The sequence below is a fragment of the Gavialis gangeticus genome, unplaced genomic scaffold (assembly GCF_001723915.1).
Source record: "Gavialis gangeticus isolate Ggan-Ray unplaced genomic scaffold, GavGan_comp1, whole genome shotgun sequence".
NCBI classification, from domain to species: domain Eukaryota; kingdom Metazoa; phylum Chordata; order Crocodylia; family Gavialidae; genus Gavialis; species Gavialis gangeticus.
The window spans coordinates 13,424,725-13,430,428 of record NW_017728993.1 but is presented as its reverse complement, the minus strand read 5'-3'; the positions used below and the strand labels follow the sequence as shown (position 1 = coordinate 13,430,428).

Sequence of the window (5,704 nt, the reverse complement as noted above, 5' to 3'; positions counted from 1 at the left end):
TCCACTACCACTCTCTGGGTGTGACCCTCCAGCCAGTGGGTGACCCAATTGTCTGTGTGGGTGTTGACACCACAGTCCCCCAGTTTCTTAACGAGAATGGGGTGAGAGACAGTGTCGAAGGTCTTCCAAAAGTCCAGGAAGACTATGTCCACTGCTACCCCTGCATCTAAAGATTAGGTGACCTGGTCATAGAAGGCCATCAGGTTGGTCTGCCATGTTTGGCTTACTTTGTGTACTGTCAGTTGAAGCCCAATCCAGTCCTTACTGTAAACACAGAGGTGAAAATCTCTTATTTGTAGTAATATTTTTGTAAAGTTCCAAAGGTAGTATTCTGTTATATTCCCACTTCCTCTCTACAGAGCGTTCCAGTAGGCTATCAAGGGAGCTGACTTGAGACTGGCTTGAAAACTGGTTAGGTTTTTTATATTATGACTTAATATTTACTAGCAAATCTGCTTTATCAGTAGCTTCAGGTTTAGGAATAATTTTGAAAACTTTAAATTAAAATGTCTGTGTTTGCAATGTTTTCTGTTTCTTTTTTGGTTTGTTTTGTTTTGTTCTTTCTGGAGGGAAGTGCTTTGTACTGTCCAGTTTCTTTGGGGTAAAATGTCATTTGTGGAGATGTAGAAATTCAGACTTCTTTGGAGCAATAAGAACAAGGGGTTTCTCTACTGCCACAACCCAGCATCCATCACGGAAGGTAGATCTATCTCCTCCCACTTCAGTTAGTTATAAGTCACTTCCTCTACTCAAGGTCCCACCACTTCCAAAACCTATGTCATGCATATATTGAGCCTAATTATATATCTTTGTAAGACTGGGGGTGCATCTACACAAGACGTTAACTGTGCAGTTGACTAATTAATTGCACAGTAAATGCCTTGGCATCTACATGTGCGCCCCTATTAGGCTGGAGTAAACTAATTTACTATGCAGCAGTATAGTACTTATCCTGCTGTGCTATCCTGCTGTGGAGTAAAAAACTCCTCAGCAGTGCAGGTGTACATGCTGCCCTGGCTGCCTGGGGCATGAGGGTGCTTCAGTACAGGGGTTGCCTGCCAGCTAGGCCCACATTGAAGCACTCTCATGCCCCAGCCAGTCCCTCTGCAGCATGTTGAGCTAGGGGCCCAGCCACAGGCTAGCAGGCTGGCCCCCTGGGCCACCTGTCGGTTGGGGCTGCTCTGATCCAGCTCAACATGCTATGCATGAATAACCTCCAGAGTTTATTGCTCCCAGGCACATATTCAAACAGCGTGCTCAAGAGCAATAAACTCCGGCACAATACTGTGTTCAGTTTTGGGTCCCCCACTACAGAAAGAATATGGACAAATTGGAGAGAGTCCAATGGAGGGCAACAAAAATGGTGAGGGGGCTGGGGGACATGACTTATGAGGAAAGACTGAGGGAACTGGGCTTATTTAGTCTAGAAAAGAGGAGACTGAGAAGGAATTTAATAGCAGCCTTCAACTACTATGAAGATGGGGCTGGACTGCTCTCAGTGGTGGCAGATGACAGAACAAGGAGCAATGATCTCAAGCTGCACCAAGGAAAGTTTAGGTTAGATATTAAGATATTCGGAAGAATTTTCTCACTTGGAGGGTAGTAAAACACTGGAACATGTGTTTCCACAAAGAGGTGGTAGAATCTCCATCCTTGGAGGTTTTTAAGACCCAGCTAGACAAAGCTTTGGGTGGGATGATATAGGGCTGGTCCTGCTTTGAGCAGGGGTTGGACTAGATGACCTCCTGAGGTCCCTTCCAACCCTCATTTTCTATGATTCTAATAAGCTCCAACATTTATTCATGCACCGTAATTGTACATGTAGACATGCCCCGAGGGACCAGTTTTGCTCCAGAGAATTGCCCCATCCTGAGCCTGTTGAGGTCAGTAGATGCTCTACATATAGAGTGGTACTTGGACTTAAAACATCATCCCTCATTATTACCACTGGGACAAATATTTAAAGCCAGATACCTGCTAAAGCAACATGGGCACTGAGGTTTATCTGCTGCTCAACTGAGTTGAAGGATACTCTATAAATACTGCCTGTGTCTCTAAACCTGACTAGCTAATCTCTTAATAAATGAGAGAAAGAAGCTTCTCTAAACTGGATTTATATTTGAATATAGGAGGAAAATTTGTATTTATGAACATGAAACAGAATAATTCAACAACCAAGAAAATTATAATTGTGTAACAGGATTAAGTCGCTCTTGATAGCCTTTACTTTGATCGCTGCATTGTTCATAGTCAGTCCAGCAGGAAAGAGCAATTGAGACAAACTGAAGATATGAGACACCCCTTGTACGACTATCCCAGAGCACACAAATATCTGAAGTCAAGCAGGAGCTTCCTCACCAGCATCCAAACACTCGATGCCAAACTCAAGGAGACATGACTACAAGTATGGAACAAGAGGCTGAAGAAAATATTAGGTACTGGAATATGCAGTTTTTCATTGTCAGAGTCCTTGCCCTCAGGGTCTGACAAACCGTGGCAAAGGTGGCAATGTTTCAACTGCCTACATGCCAGAATTGGATGCTCCAAGGAACTAATGAAGAAATGGGGGCTATACCATTGGTTCAACAGAACCTCAGACTTTGCAACACCTGCTGCAATGCCTGCTGCTTGAAGGCACATGTACAATGAAAGGTCTTGAAAAATACAATAAATGAGCACCAGCATGTCTAACAAAATAGTCAAGTATGATGTTGAGACATGAGAAGAAGTCTACCTTCACTATATAAGAAAGCTACTAGCATGTTTAATCTACAGTATATTGTACACCAAAGTAGATATGGCTTTGCCTTATAGGTATATGGGTTGTAAGTTAGTGGCAGCCAAGAGAACCTGTAACACGCATCCTGAGGAAAAAATATTGGAAAGATGGGAAGGGTGTTGTAAGTAGTGGCTTGCCCACAGTAACAATTAAAGTATGTGTCAGAGCTGTAAATAGAAACCAAGAAACCCTGCTTTACCATATCATCCTTCATCCCAACAGAAGACAAAATATTAGCATTGCTATCTTGTCAAGTGAGATGTAACTGGAAACAACTTCTTATTGAGCAAATGAGAAAATAGAAATTGGGTTCTGCTTGCCATTGGCTACAAAGCTATGTGATCTGGGCTTAGACTGTCAGTAGTGAAGAGTGGCAGTGCTGCTCATACCCAATGGGAAAGAGGTGACGGTGAAAGTGGAGAGGAGATATACTATAGATATACTGGTGGAAGAAAGGAGGAAGTGTCATCACCTGGACTTAGAGGACAGTGGAACGAAACATGGAGTTTGGTGTACCTGAGGGTGAAGGAGGTGATGAAGAGGCTGAAATGGGGAGGGAGTGGTAGATTTGGTTTGCCCAAGAAGACATCCCTATTACATGATATGTCAGAGTTTAGGTGTGGGGTAGCACAGGAATGGGAGGAAAGGTGGGTAGAAACAGGTGGAGAAGGCTCTAAACATGAAAAGATGTTCAAAGTTGTTGGAAGGGGAGAGATAAAACAATAGGTTATCATTAGAGTACAGGGCCTTCAAACTAAAGTCTAATTTCTGTGCACCAGATATTTAAGTGTTGTTTCAAAGATCACCGTGCAATACCATTCCCCTAAAAAGGATGAAGCTCATTTTCACTAAAAACAGAAACCATGGAGTAAGGTTCTGTCCTCAGTTAGTTAGTATCAACAGTCAGATCTGGACATGCTCAATGCTGGAGAGATGTCTAGAGATCAGTAGAAAAGCAGCCAGTGCCAAAACAGATGCTGATTATGTCACTGGCACTGAGATGGGGTCATATTTATCTTCACTCACCACAACTAAGTATAGACCTGTCAAATAGACTGAAAAAACTGAAGATGAGGATGAGAGAAGCACAGACAGCTGGCCCCAATTACACTGAGATCCAGAAAAAAGTGCTCAATCAGGAACAGGCACAGGAAGATAAGGAGCCTGCCTCACTTCCCTGCCTGGGCTACCTATATTAAGGGAGACAAACAGAAGAGGGGGAAGTGAAAACAACTGCTCTTGGGCTGAGAAGGTCCACTATTCTTGGCACGCTGGCCAAAAGAAATAGAAAGCTGAGACCAAAAATGCTAGCACAAGAGTAGTTCTTCCATAGAGCAAAGGGAAAGCTCTGCTCTGCTTATGGATGGCCCTTTGTGACAGCAGTAAAAGTCCAGTCAAGGTCACCACGCACAGATGCAAACAGACCTGCCTATTGGGGTGTGCAAAGTGGGTCCTACTCAATTCAGATGTGGCCCAAATCAGGGACAGTGATTCAGTTCATTCATTCATTCAGATCACTGTCCCTGATTCAATTTGTCCGAATCTGAAACTGAAGATTCGATGCTGATTAAGAGAATCAGCATTTCGAACATAGATACAGCTTTAAACATTTTTTCTATATACCTCAAGGTACCAGCACAGCTTGTGAATGCTGCAACGCTGAAGCACATGGAGCATCCCACAGGAGTGTGGGGGTGGGGCCCTCCACGTGCTTGGCAGTGAACCCAGAAGTGGACCAGAAGTACTCTGGGGAGCGTGCAGGGGAACCCCTGTGCCCTCCCGGCTTGGCGATCAATCACGGGGAGACCCTGGGTGCCCCCCCTAGACCCAGAAGGCACCAGTTGCCAAGACGAGGGGAGTGCGGGGGGCGGGGGGGCCTTGCGCACTCCCCAGGGGACCCAGAAGTGGACCTGAAGTGCTTCTGGTCCACTTCCAGGTCTGCTGCCAAGCACTCTGGGGAGCCCCCATGCTTCTGTTGGGACACTCCATATGTCCCGGCATGGCAGCAATCATGAGCCACCAACAACCTAGAGGTACGCGGCAAAAACATTTAAAGCTGTGTCTATGTCCGAATCGCTGAATCTTTCTGAATCTCTCCGAATCAATTCGGAAGGTTTCGATTCTATTCGGAGAGATTAAAGGGTCCCCTGATTCGCTTCGGTTTTGGAGATTCAGCCACCGAATCAGGCCAAATCTCTGCTGAATCAGGGACCGAAGCTTTGCATGGCCCTACTGCCTACACAGAGACATCTCTGTTGTATTTGTATAAAGAATAAACTGACAGTTTTGTATTCTGAGGCACAAGGGCAGGCTAGCATTTTTCATTTTAAACTTTTTTTCTCAGTAAAAATGCAGAATCGGTATATACAAATGGTATATAAATGCAAGGTATCTTTTTTTTTTTTCCTTCCCAAAATGTTCGTTTTAAAAAAACAAACAATTGCAAAGAATTTTGGACAGACCAATTCTGCTCCTTTCAGTATGAGATATTTGGATGTTGGCATCTGAATTGACTTTCTGTTTCAGGAACTTATTTTTATGTTTTTGAGTTTAAAAAAGCAAACATTTAAAAAGTGAAAAAACGATTGAGTGGTCAATTTTTTCCAAATATATGATTCACCAAAAAAATTGCTTTTATTGTGAACCAGATTTCTTTCTTTTTTGTTTTTTGTGATTTTCAAGTTGCCAGTGTAAGCTCTAGCTCATAGAGCTATGTGATAAATAAATGATGTTATAGTAAGACATTCCTATCCAGAACAAGTGAATTGAAAGTTAAGGCCAAAACCCCCATCCACTGTACTTATCTGATAAAGTTCAGCTGGTCTATGGAGTCAGTCATCTTCTCCACCCCTATTTGACCTTAAAACCCCCTTTCTAAGTAGTCAGTTAATGGTTTGTTTTTTGCTTTGGGTGGGGGTGGGGTTT

At 43.5% G+C, this 5,704-nt stretch overlaps 1 long non-coding RNA gene across 5 annotated transcripts in view; it reads left to right on the top strand.

The window, feature by feature from the left end:
- LOC109286606 overlaps positions 1-2,282 on the top strand; it is a 72,092-nt gene extending 69,810 nt beyond the window's left edge. For 4 of the 5 annotated variants that reach the window (XR_002094636.1, XR_002094635.1, XR_002094632.1 and 1 more), the window contains one exon: positions 2,251-2,282. This is a non-coding gene — a long non-coding RNA (uncharacterized LOC109286606). Of the gene's footprint in view, positions 1-574; positions 817-2,250 lie in introns of those variants that run through there. The other variant, XR_002094634.1, reaches the window with a different exon arrangement.
- The last annotated feature ends 3,422 nt before the right edge of the window (positions 2,283-5,704 follow it).